General features: G+C 33.2%; 1 long non-coding RNA gene across 2 annotated transcripts in view; it reads right to left on the reverse strand.

Moving 5' to 3' along the window:
* The window catches only part of LOC112831893 (uncharacterized), a 90,658-nt gene that overhangs the window by 50,825 nt on the left and 25,399 nt on the right, over positions 1 to 14,434 (reverse strand). Inside the window, exon 4 of one of the 2 annotated variants that reach the window (XR_012380657.1) lies at positions 5,251 to 5,337. The exons of the other annotated variant lie outside the window; for it this stretch is intronic. This is a non-coding gene — a long non-coding RNA (uncharacterized lncRNA). The remainder of the gene's footprint in view (positions 1 to 5,250; positions 5,338 to 14,434) is intronic. 2 annotated transcript variants of the gene reach the window in all.

Consider the following 14,434-nt stretch of genomic DNA (forward strand, 5'->3'; position numbering starts at 1 on the left):
GTAACTTGAGATCAATTGGAGAAATATGCAGGGGCCAGCTCATGTAGGGCCTGTGGAGTTTATGATATGCAGTTTATGTAATTCTGGTTGCAACAGGAAGCCAAAGGAAGATTTAAGGAGATCATCCTGGCTCTTTTTGACAACTGGGATGTGAAGCCATGAGCAGAGGGGCAGTGCAATGAGAGCAGTTAGGGAAAGATATCCTGGTTGGACTACAGATTTATCAGTAGAGATGTCAATAAGATGTCAGATTTTAATATGTTTGGGGTAGAATGAAATCCACTAATGGGTTGAAAGTAGTGTGTAAGATTAAAAAAAAAAAAACATGGAGAAGACAGAGAGAAATACAAGATTATTCTTAGTGTTTGACCTGAGCAAAGGACAAAGGGATGAATAACGGTGGAACTTCCTGAATTAGTGGAGACTTGGTGGGGGGATGTATTTGGGCAAAGTTTCCTTTGTGAAGTCTGAAATATCTTTTAGACATTAAAGCTGACATGTGTAACAGACATTTGGATATAGGAACCCGTGAATCCAAGGAAGGTCCACAAGAAAAAAATAAGCAAGGATCAAGAAATTTGAACACCTTTGTTACACATCTTGTTCTAATTGACATTATTAAAATATGACTGCAACATGTGCAAAATGTGTAAACTTTGTGCATGTTCCCCAAGGTAAACATCTGCTTGGCTATAAAATAAACCTAACTCAAGACTAACATCTTATAAATTCTAGGATGCCTGGGTGGCTTAGCTGGTTGAGTGGCCGGCTCTTGGTTTCAACTCAGGTCATGATCTCAGCGTCATGAGATCCAGACCCAGGCTAGGCTCTGTGCTTCAGTGCTCAGGATTCTTTCTCTCTCTCCTCCTCCCCTTCTACCCCTCCCCCAACTTGTGCTCTCTCTCTCTCTCAAATAAATAAATAAAATCTTTAAAGAAAAATCTCATAAAATCTGATCTAAAATTATCATAGAATTAAATTAGTAACCAATGACAGTAAAATATCTAGAAAATATGCAAATATTTGGAAATAAAGTACACTTTTGTAGGTAAACCATGAATTTTTAAAAAACCACCAAGAAGACAATATTTTCACTGAATAATAATGAAAACATAGCACATTAAAATTTAGTGGATACAGAGAAAGCATTTCTTAGAAATTTATACTTTTAAATGCCTATATGAAGAAAAAAAATTACTAAAGCAATAATTCTAGGTTTTTAATCAGCACAGAAAGGAAAAGCAAATTAATCCCAGAGTAAAAGTTATTAAAAAAATAGTATGAGAGCAGAAAGCAATGAAATTAAAAAAAAAAACAGAAAGACAGTAGACAAAAATTTTAAAAGATAAAATTTGGTTCTTTCTAAAGGTTAAAAAACTTTACAGATTTACCTACAAAAAAAAAAGGAAGGCTCAAATTACCAAACTGAAATAAAGATTGAAATAAATGAACTAAAACTGTCTTTATTCATAGTTAATATATTTATTTCTGAAGAAACTCTTAGGAAATCTGTAAGAAATATTACTAGAACAAATACGAAAATTTAGAAAGTTCATTTCATCCAAGGTAATATATAGAAATTAATTGTATTTCCATATGCTAATCAAAAACAATTAAATAAAATTAAAATATAAATATTTATTTGCAATAACATCAAGAAAACTTAAGATAATCAGGAAGAAATTTAACAAATTTAACAGATGACATGCAAGACCTCTGCAGTGAAAACTATAACATATTGCAAAGACAAATTGATACCAGAATTTCACTTATCCTCAAACTGATGTGTAAACTCCAGGCACCCTTGATCCAAATTTCATCCGTCTTTGTTGTAAATATTAACAAACTGATCCTAAAACTTACATGGAAATTCAAAGAATCTGCAATAGATAACAAATTTGGAGGAACTGCACTTCCTGATTTTAAGTCTTACTTTAATATTATGGTTATCAAAATAGAATAGCTAAAGCTAGAAATATGGATAAGCGGACCAGAAAGGAGAGTTCAAAGATATACTGATACTTATACAGTCAACTGATTTTCAACCAAAACAACAAACTAGAAAATAAATCCTTTGAACAAATGGTACACAAACTGTCCTTTGAGATAAAACAAAATATAATTAAACTCATACTTCACAGCATACACTACCATTAACTAAAGATTGTTCAAAGATCTAAACATAACTGTTAAAGCTACAAAAATTCTGGAAGAAATCATCGGAGAAAACTTTCACAAACCACAAACTTGGGGTAGGCAAATATTTCTTTGGAAAGAATCATAAAGCACTAGCTACAAAAAAATGAAAATTTGAACTAGACCAAAATTTGAAATGTCTTATGAAAAGATTACATTAAAGACATGCAGAGGCAAATTACATACAGAGAGAGAAAATATATATAAATTTATAAAATTTATTTTAAATTTAAATATAAAATATATTTATATATATTTTCTCTCTCTATCTTTATATAAATATATATAAAGATTGACATAATATTTCTAATAGAAGATGTAAAATAACTACATAAAATAATTGAAAAGACTAATTAAATATGTGCCACCTTGAACAGGCATTTATTAGAGAAATGAAAAACATATGTCCACAAAGACTTATTAGAGAATATTAATAGTATCTTTATTCACAATAGCCAAACACTAGAAACAATCCCAACGTCTAACAATAGGAAAAATGTCTATACAAATTGTAGTGTATTCAGAATATGGACTACCTCTCAATATAAAAGGAATAAAATATTGATACAACAGAGTAATAGATTTCAAACTTCTTTTGTATGGCAAAAGGAAAGAATCCAGACATAAGAGTACATACTGTATGAGTCCACACGAAGTTCATTAACAAGTACTACTAATTAACCTATTATAGCAACAGAGGGAATGCTGCTGACGGAGTTTTGAGATTGACTAGAAAGGGACACAGGTGTAAGTTTCTGTTGGTGGCTAAGACTAATAGAACTGTAAGACATGATAGGACTCATTGTAGACATCATGTCACTTGGTGATTATATACCTGGGGACAGCTGCTATGTCCTGTAGAGAGACTGACACTTGAGCAAGTAGCAACTGAAGAGGGCAGTGGGTGGGTCCTGTGTTAGCCAGGAGCAAGTAAGGATAAAAGACTGATGCTGGAGATCTTGAGAAAGAATGGATGAATCTTAATATTTCTTTACTTATTCACATAGAAAATGCATTTCTTTAGCAAGCATTTGGTGTTGAATTCCACATTCTTACATAAGGCATTCTAATTCTATCACTCTTTAAAAAGATTCATTGATAACTTAGAGCAAATGGTTTCCTTTTTAATACTGTCATTAGCACATACTTCCATTATCAGGATCTGTATGTATAAATTAATCACCTAAAACCATACAAAAGGAGGTTACTCTAAATTTAAGCAGATGTGGTCTAGATTCAGTGATATTCTTCCGAAACTTTTCTACAAAACTGCACAACATATCCTAATAATTATGTCTTAATTGTTCTTATAGCTGCATAAAAGAAATACATTGAATCACTTAACTATTTTTTCACCAATATCACTAAAGAAGTATTTCATTCATTCATCATTTATTCATCCCACAAATATTTTTGAGTATTATGTGTCAGGCACTGTGCTAAATGCTGAGATAATCAGAAACTACTACAGTCTGGTCTAGTTTAGTTACACAATGAACGCTGTGTTATGTTAAAAACAATTCAGGATAATAAAAATTCAAATCAATATAATGTATTACTGTGTAGCTATAATAACAGGAAATGCTTTCTGGTTACTTATAGTCTGTGGATTTCATCTTCAGAGCTTCAGGGCTCCTGTTAATCCTTAAATAGTCAATGCAAAAATAGTCAAGACATTATCTCCAAATGACTGTAGAAGCTGAAGCTTAATATTGGACAGGACACATTTTCTCAAGGAATGTAGGGGTCACTTGTCAAAGGATAATTTAATTTCTGTCTTTTGTAGTGAGGGTGGGGAATGAAACATTTTATGCAAGTTTCTTATATATGCTAACAATTGTCCTAGACAGTTTAACATAATTATGTAACAAAAATCTTCACAATTCCTGATTCTTTATCCCTATTTTCATAGGAAACAGAGATTCAGACATACTGAGGGCTGTCTAATTTCATCTAGCTACTGCAAAGCCTTATCTACCTTCAGTAAGAGGCCATACACTTTCATCTCATCTCATTCAGAAGACTCTGTTAGAGTGATTCAAACAGAAATGATCACAGCATCTTTATGGGTATTTGCTTTAGAGTTTGTAAAATGATTATATATATATATATATATATATAATGTATACATATAATGTATATATATATGTATACACACATATATATTACATTTATATAATCTCATGTGTTCCATAAAATGACCCTTGTTCTTGGCATACACACTGATAAAAGTGTTTTGGAAAGAATGATGCACTAGAAAGATCCTTTTGATGCCTTCTCAGTGGGGGCTAGTTTAATGTAATTAGGTTTATTTCAGAGGTAGAAAAATGAAACATGGGTTCAAGAGCTTCATTACGGAAACACCATTGTGCTACACTACCCAAACTATTTTAGTGAGATATTCTGGACCACCTGATTATTTTTAAGAGCTAAATGCAATAAGGGAATCCTCTGGAAGTTCTCCAGGTATGTCATTTCGCTCCTACATCCAGCACTGTTAATTACAATATGGACGGGAAGGTTTGGCTGTTAACAGAGAGCCATGTGTTGGAAATGTTGAATATGACAGTGCTTCATGACTTCATTTCCTAACATGTGGACTAAGTAATCCTAGGGGTAAAATATTCTAATTTCAAGTATATTACCTTTCTGCCATATTTGGGTTGAAAACAAAACCTTTTTATTCTGAAATAATGTTAAAGTCTACATGGAAGTTGTAAAAATAATACGGAGTTCCATATGTCCTTTACCTACCTTTCCCCAATGATAACATCTTACATAACCGTAATGCAATCATCAAAATCAGGAGGTTGGTACAAGACTACTAACTAAACTACAGTCTATATTTATATTTCAAAACTGTTTAATTTTTAATTTTATTTATATTAGTGTATTATTCTATTTATTCATTTATTGATGCTTTCTTAGGAAAAGTTTTAACTTAATGGTTCTGTTGAGTTGTTGAAAGGTGTCAATTTCTATATTTACAGTTACAAGTTAGGAATGGAATAGAAGACTGCTTTCTAGGGGATAGAAGAAAATTCTGGAAGTTACCCAAATGGGGGAAGAAAAAGACATCTTGTCTTCCCTTGTATGAGAATAGCTAATACAGAAACTTCTTCCTTTAGGGTTTGGCTCACCCTATTGAAAAGAAGAGAAAGAAGGATAAAAATACAATCTACACTGAATATAATCTAGTATACAAAAGAATACAATATATTAAAATATGAAGTATGTATCTTATATTGTCATTAACAAATCAATTAAAGCCAAGCAAGAATTTTTTTATGGAACCTGAGCTACCTAAAAGTTGCTGATAAAGGCTCAGCTTAGGCATTGAGACTCAGGTTATTTCTTTATTTTATGGGAACTTCATGAGGGGGCTTTTGGGAAGGTAAGTTTCTCTTGGTGATTTTCTTGTTGGAACATTTGGGGCAGAAAGCTCTTAACTGGTGCCAAAAGTTTGTGTCATTGCAATTTAAGTGTCCAAAATTAACTGTAAAGTCACTGTCTTAACATGACTTCCCTCTAAAATTCCCTTTCCTATATTTTAAACTTTTGTTTGATTTTAGTTTTGATTATTTTCTTTTGTATTTTTCAATAACGTAAATTATTTTACTTGCAATATTTAAAGTACACTATTGTAAAACAATTATTCTAGTCATTCTTACTGAAGCTTTTCAGTTCACAGCAATATTACCAATAAAATGTAGAACTTTCCATATATTAAGACATTTCCTGAGTTCTGGTACAAAGTCAAGCAATGGTTTATTTCTGGAAAGATAATATCCATAAAATCCGTATTTGGGCATTATAGGCCTTGGGCCAAATTGTAATAATTTTCATTAGAAAATCACTTAAATGTATTGGGAGTGGTAAGGTTAGATCTCTACAACTTGTTTGTTCCTCAAAAAAATTATTTTTTAATTAATTAATTATTTTAGAGAGGGGAGAGAGGGGCAGAAGAAGAGGGAGCGAATCTTAAGCAGGCTCCATGCTTAGAGCCTGATGTGGGGCTCAAGTTCACAATCCTGAGATCATGACCTCAGCCAAAATCAATAGTTGATGCTTAACCAACCGAGCCACGCAGGTATCCCCCCAAAAATTACTTTTTAATTTTATTTACTCTGCATTACTTTAAATTTTATCCCAACTCAGAGAAAGCTGTTTATATTTCTAAATTAGAGAAAAATAATCTTTATAAAGAGTAGACTACATAATAAGAATTACTCTAAGCATTTTACATAATCATTCTAAAATTAAGTATTATTATATCTTCATTTTTTCAGATGACTGAACTAAGACAAAAAGAGATTGAAGAGAGAATTCCTATATTGCTTGGAAGAACGACCCAAAATCATCTATAGATTCAGTGCAATCCTTATCAAAATCCCAATGGGGACTTTTCACAGAGATAGAAAACACAATCCTAAAATTCATGTGGAATCACAAGAGACCTTGGCTAGTAAAGCAATCCTGAGAAAGAATAAAGCTGGAAGCATCACACTTCCTGATTTCAAACTATACTACAAAGCTATAGTAAGCAAAACAATATGGTACTGACATAAAAACAGGCAAAAGAAATAAAAAAAAAAAAAAAAGAATCAAAAGCCCAGAAAGAGAGCTCTGTGGATACAGTCAACTAATATTTCACAAGAGAGCTAAGAATCCGCAATGGGAAAGAGATATCCCTTTGATAGATGGTGTTGGGAGGACTGGGTAAGTTTATGCAGAAAAATGAAACTGGACTCCTATTTTACACCACTTACAAGAATGAACTCAAACTGGATTAAAGACTTAAACATAAGACCTGAAACTGTAAAACTCTTATAAGAAAACATAGAGAGAAAGCTCCTGGACATTGGTCTTGACAACAATTTTTTGGATGTAACAACAAAACCACAAGCAACAAAAACAAAAGGCATTAAGTGGGACTACATCAAGTTAAAAAGCTTCTGCACAGCAAAGGAAACAATCAATAACATGAAAAAGCAATATTCGCAAACAATAGTTCTGATAAGGGGTTAATGTCCAAACATACAAAGAACTCTACTATCCAATAACAAAGAAACAATTTGATTTAAAAATGGACAGATGGAGCACTTGGCTGGCTCAGTCAGTGGAGCATGCAACTCTTGATCTCTGGGTTATGGGTTCACGCACTACATTGGGTGTAGAGGCTACTTAAATAAATAAATAAGCAAACAAACACACACACTTTAAAATATGGGCAGATGAATTAAATAAACATTTTTTTCCCAAAAAGTACACAAATAGTCAACAGCTACATGAAAAAGTGTTCAATATCATTAATCACCAGGGAAATGAATATCAAAACCACGATGAGCTATCACCTCATACATGTTACAATGCCTATCATCAAGAAGCTAAGAAATAAGTGTTTGCCAGGATGTGGAGAAAAGGGAACATGGGCATGGCTGGTGGGAATTTAAATTGTTGCAGCCACTATGGAAAACAGTATGAAGATTCCTCAAAAACGTAAAACAAAAAACAAAACAAAACAAAAAACTACCATAAGACCCAATCATCCCACTTCTAGGTATATATTCAAATGAAACAAAAACAGGATCTTGAAGAGATACCTACACTCTCATGTTCTTTGCAGCATTATTCACTATAGTCAAGAATGGAGACAAGCTAACAGCTCACCAATGGATGAATGGATAAAGACGTGTTACTATGTATGCAATAGAACATTATTCAGACATGAGAAGGAAGGTGAGATGGATGGACTCTGCTAAGTGAAATAAGGGGGAAAAGACAAAGGCCATATGATTTCACTTACATGTGGAATCTAAAAAAGCTGAACTCACAGAAACAGAAAGTAGAATGGTGGTTACCAGGAAGGAGGGATGGGGGACATGGGAGATATTGGTCAAATTGTACAAACTTCCAGTTAGAGGGTGAATAAGTTCTGGGGATCTATACAGCATTGTGAATATAAGTAACAGGACTATATTGTATATTTGAAAGTCGTTAAGAGAGTAGATCTTAAATGTTTTCACCTCAAAAAAGAAATGGAATTATGTGACATTCTGGCATTGTTAGCCAAAGCTATGATGGTAACCATATTATAATACATAAATGTATCAAATCAACACAAATTTATACAACGTTCTATGTCAATTATATCTCAGTAAAGCTGGGGAAAAACAATGTATAAATACTAGATCATTTGTTTTTCAACTATACTAAAAATAATTAAATGAAAATTTGTTAGATTAATATGTCCATATGGATTAAATTATAATTTAAATCACACATACACAAAAAAATCAAAATGACAGGGGCACCTGGGTGGTTCAGTCAGTTAAGCATATGCCTTAAGCTCAGGTCATGATCTCAGGGTCCTGGGATCAAGCCCCGTGCCCGGCTCAGCACTCAGCAGGGAGTCTGCTTCTCCCTCTGCCTCTGCCTCTCCACCTTGCTCATGTTCTGTCTCCTTCTCTCAAATAAATAAATAAAATCTTAAAAAAAAATCAAAATGACAGACCTAGGTGTCATCCCAACTCTGTTATTTCTGCAAGTAATTCACTTACCACTAAGCTTGACTTCCTCCTTCATATAATATAAATAATGGTACAAACCTCATAGGCCTGCTTTGAGGATGAAAATTAGATGAATGTAAAAACCATGCCTGACAATTAGCAGAGGGTGCATCTTATAACCATTACTTTCTAAAGGAATTTTATTGTAATGGAAGCACATTAATGCTGGATTAAAAAGACATTTCCAAATTCACATGTATGGAGAGGAACCACTTGTACAAAATAACATGAAAAATGAATATAACTCATCCACCTGAGCTTCAATTTATAATTCCAACTATTAGATCTCAAAGTTTTAAAATTTCCACTGTCTTTTAAGGATGATTTATTGTATTTATTCCCACTTCTCAACTAGACTAAGAGTTTTCATCTAGAGCAGAATATATATTTCTCATCGTGCCGATGCCTGCAGATTAAAATTAGCATTTAATTACCATAAGAAGTGCACATATTTTGAATTCAGCTTCAAATCCAGAAATGTAGAGAATTCGAAGGCATCCTGTTTTCTAATATGTTCTTTAAACATTCTTCCCTTTTATGCTGGATTCTTTATCCCTTTTAGATCTTAAATATTTTCGCTTAGTTCATGACTTATACTCTTAACAGAAAAATGGAAAGAGCTGCATTTCAAGACAATGGTGTTCTACTTATGGAAGGGAGTTCTAAGAAAAACTGAGGCAGTTTTGTGCAAAAGAACACTCCATGGGACCTTTTCTCTGTGTTATAAATGGTAGAGAGACTGATTTTTTTTTTTAATTTAGGGAAAGGTTTTATCTAGTAGACTCTATAAATCAGCCTGAAGAGAATTTAATTTATCTCTAAGTGGGCTGAAAAATAAAAAGACTGCCTTCTCTATCCTCCCACATAATATTCAATATTCTAATAAGTAGTTCTAGAGCAGTATTTCAAACCTGGATTTTCTGCAACAAGAGCTTATGTCAGTGTGCTGTCAATGTCTTTAGGATTTTTTTTTTAAAGTTTGTAGGTTGATTGCATAATATTTCATATTTTACTTTGTGCTCTCATCTAAAAGAATTACCTTAATGTGTCCTTTTTCAGTTCATTGACATTTTGTAATCTCAACCTTGAAGATCATTTATTCTCTTTTCATTTTTTTCAGTCATTACCATGTGCGGGTGCATGCAATGCACAGCTCTAGAATGCAAACATTTATGAATCTTTATAATAGTGAGAATTTTTATTTCTGTATTAGGGAAGAAGAAATGTTCATAAATAATTTTGACTGAACTTGGTTGCTCAGTAAACCAAGGAGAGGACAGGAGATAAAAATTTGAAAAACAGGGGCACCTGGGTGACTTAGTCGTTGGCGCGCTTTGGCTCAGGTCATGATCCCAGGATCCTGGGATCGAGCCCCGCATCGGGCCCCCTGCTCAGCAAGAAGCCTGCTTCTCCCTCTCCCACTCCTCTGCTGTGTTCCCTCTCTTGCTGTGTCTCTCTCTGTCAAATAAATAAATAAATAAATAAATAAATAAAATCTTAAAAAAAAAATTTAAACAACATTCCCAAGACAGTGTGGTTTGGTAGAATCATCGCTTAAATAAAAAGCTGTGTACAAGAATTTTATAAAGATAGTACAACCTCTGAAGGAGGTACAATTGGGAACAGCACTGGACTATAAGTTTAGAGAACAAGTTTTATTTCTGGCTGGCACTACTTATGACTTTGGCCAAGGTACCTAACTTTCCTGGGTCTGCATTATGTCATATATGAAAGGATGAAGTTGAATTCATAGAACTTTAAGAACATGTACAACACTGAAATTTATAATATTCTTTGGTTTACTGCTTCATTAATAGACACTTAAATCAAATAGTGCTTTTGTACATGGAAGGGACGAGAGAAAGAATGTCGACTTTTGCTATATATTGGTTGATTTGTTTTATTTTCATTGTCAGCTAGATATTTAGAGAAAAGAACCTTATAACTTGTTCAAGTTCACACAGCTAGTAAATTGAGGCACTGTAAGTGTATAAATCATGAACCAAGTGGAAATCAGGAATTCCCAATCAAGAATTGATTCTCAGTCCCATTCTCCTTCTGCTAGATAGTGGTTACTCTCAATAGCTAATAGCTATGTTTGTTTTCCAATAGAAATTCAAATATACTTAAACATTTTCACCTATGTCACAGAGATGAGTGTGAGAAGTCAGGAGTTAAAAGTTAGTACTTCCTTTTTACATATTACATTTCTTAAAGATTAGGAAAATATATGCTTATTAATTAATAAATTTACATTGTCTTAAATGGCTTAAACTAGGTCAGTATTAAGACTTTTACTACATATCTCACTTAGAATAATAATCTTTACATTTTAAGAAAGCTGAATAATAGAAATTGCATTAGGTTCTTGTTATGTACAGTTGCACAGCAGAATTTCCTAGTATTACTTCTTAACAATTTCCTCTATATTCAGATAATATGGACAGCTCAATAGCTAGATCTACTTTATAGGATTACAAGGTTTTTCAAATTTTGGTGATTTATGTAGCTGTTTTGAGCCTAAGAAGTGGATATAGATTAAAAATAGCTTCTAAAAAGAAAATCAGGGGTGCCTGGGTGGCTCAATGGTTGAATGTCTTCCTTTGGCTCAGGTCATGATCTCCAGGTCCTGGGATTAAGCCCTGCTTCAGGCTCCCAGCTCAGCAGGGAGTCTGCTTCTCCCTCTGCTTCTCCCCCTGCTTTTGCTCTCTCTCTCAAATGAACAAATTAAAAAAAATCTTTAAAAAGAACATCATTAAGGCACCTGAGTGGCATCCGACCCTTGGTTTCAGCTCAGGTCATGATTTCAGAGTGGTGAGATCAAGCCCTGTGTTGGGCTCCATGCTCAGTGCCAGTCTGCTCCCAAGCTTCCTCTCCCTCCCCCTCCGCCCCTCCCCCTGCTCAGATGTGCATGCTCTGTCTCTTAAATAAATAAATAAATAAATAAATAAATAAATAAATAAATAAAATCTAAAAAAAAATAAAAAGAACATTATTTTGTTTTATTTTGTCCTCAGGGGAGAAAAAACAGAACTTATTGTAACTCTAGATGTGAGGTTTTTACATGATATAAAGATAGTTTCCTTCAGGAATGTTTTTGATTAAAGTTACTTGTGTTGTGCCATCCCTTGTTTCTGTATTCCAAATCTTGTTAGGAAATCCCTTTAGGGCATGCCTCATGACCTGAAGCATTTAACATTTGTAACCTATTTTCTTAGAACTTGCTTTTCATTTTCCGTGCTAAGCAAGTCTGTGAGTTTGACCTTTGATATATAAAAAATGATATATAAAAAAATATATAAAAAAAGTGGGAGCAAGGAGAATTATGGTGCCTTGTCATCTTTTGTACATTGAAGAAAGAAGATCTTTAAGAACATTGTGAGCATGCATACAATTGAACAAAATATATATTTAAGTTCCATAGAACATTTTCTTCCACCAGATATATTTATGGATTAGGTTACAGTCAATACCTTATGAATTTTGGGTGTTACTACAAAGACACTATTATTTTGCCTTCTTACTGTTTTTATATATTCTTCTAGTCATCTTATTACTCAGAAAGCAGGAATAATTAAGTAACTTTGTGCTATGTACTTCTAATATATTTAGTTTATTCTTCAGCCAGAACATGTAAGTGTGGCATGGATGCATTTAAATCTCCTAGGTGAAAATATCTTCATGTCATTTTTAATAGTAAATATATTTTGTTCATTTGAAATATCCTAAGAAAGTGTTCACTCAATCTGCCCAAATGTAACAAAATTTCTGGTGACTCATCATCTTCTTTCACATAAAAGTAACAACAACTACAGCAACAACAACAAAAAAAAAATGAAGGGAAGTACAATTAAGTAGCCATATTTCCTAGTTTTTTTTTCTTTTTTTTTTTAATCCTAGTTTTCTTTTTCTGTATAAAGGTAGCATTCAAATTTTTCATTTGCATTTGGTGCAACTTACTCACTTTATTTGGACTGTACTTAGTACTTCTAATGTAGAACTTGTAAAAACTACTTTTATAAATACAGACTTTAATATTTCATTCATTCAACACATTTATTGTGCATTTATTAATGCTGAACATTATCCTAGATGTTGCAGATACAACGTGAATAAGACTTGGTCCTGGTTTGGGGCGCCTGGGTGGCTCAGTCAGTTAAGCATCTGCCTTCGGCTCAGGCCATGATCCGAAGGTCCTGGGATCAAGTCCCGCATCAAGCTCCCTGCTCAGTGGGGTCTCCTTCTCCCTCTCCTTCTCCCTCTCCTTCTGCCACTCCCCTTGCTTGTGCTCTCTCTCCAATAAATAAATAAAATCTTTAAAAAAAAAAACTTGGTCCTGTCTTTAAGACCATATATAAACAAATAGGCAATTAGTTGAGGCCGATAATTTATTTGAATGGGAATAAGTGCTTATATAGGTGCTCTAGGAGAACATAGGAGGCCCACCAATCTCATTTGGAAGAAATGGAGGAGGCAAAAGGGAGGAAATGGTATTTTAACTAAGACCTGGAGGCTGAGAAGGAATTCGCCAGATAAAGAAGAATTATATTGGGAGGAAAAAGCACTCTAAGGCTTTAAGAGTTATTCAGATATACATTAATTCCTCTTTCACAACTCAGTTGATAAATATCAAACTAGAATGTACCTTGGAGAGCATAGTCAACCCCTCATTTTATGGTTGAGACTCATGGTTTTAATATGATTCACCTCAAGTGATAGAATAAATTAATTACATAATCAGAGCTCTGACCCAAGGTTCTTATGAACATCTATCCCCCTGAAGTTTCCCAGTAAATCCCTTCTGCATGACTCCTCCAGCAATTTCTACAGAAACCTTTAGCAATTTAGATACAGAATAAGATTACCTAAAAATTTATTTAAAATACATGGTATTTAAAGTCATAATTTAAAAAAAAAGTATTGGCCTTAATCAGTTTTCTAGATTGCTAGAAAAAAAATTTTAACTAAGTTTGTGAATTATTTTTCCCATCTTAATAACTAGGTTGCACCAAACAAACCAAATGATCAACCAATGTTACTGCCATATTATAATATGAAATGTTCAATTATTCACAGTTTAATTTGGTCATGTCATAATGACAGCCATGAAATGGAAATCAGTTTCAAAATTAAAGAAAGATGCAAAATATGTTTTGGTTTGATTGCTTAAATTAAATTTCAGTGAAGAACATATATGGAGAAGTCCAGACTGAGGAAATGAGAGTATTAAGCAGTGATCATCTGAAAATGTGAAAATTATCTTACTATATTTTGAAGAGTTATCTATTTTGGGAATCAGGCTTATTCTTTCTCCAGAGAACAATATGATATAGGATTATGATTTTTTAAATTTATAATATTTTAAAATACTATAGGGGCAATTTCCAGGGGTCCCAAAACATAATCATTTATTACCAGTGTCAAGAAAAAAGCTTTTATTATAAATAAGATTGTTAAGGTCACAGGGAGAAAAATCATAATTGATGGTTGAGCCATTCTCTTTGAAGACAATTATTTCTGCTACATTTTTATTTTCTATGCACACATTCAGATTAAGTAAGATGTCAACAGGTGGTTGGTTATATTGGCTCCTCTAATCACAGGTACTACACATATATTCAGGGTATTATACTGCAGAATTTCCCGAGACAACATATGTCTCTGAAATT

Source organism: Callorhinus ursinus, unplaced genomic scaffold (assembly GCF_003265705.2).
Source record: "Callorhinus ursinus isolate GAN/ISIS: 27379988/994484 unplaced genomic scaffold, GSC_fseal_2.0 scaffold14, whole genome shotgun sequence".
Taxonomy (NCBI): domain Eukaryota; kingdom Metazoa; phylum Chordata; class Mammalia; order Carnivora; family Otariidae; genus Callorhinus; species Callorhinus ursinus.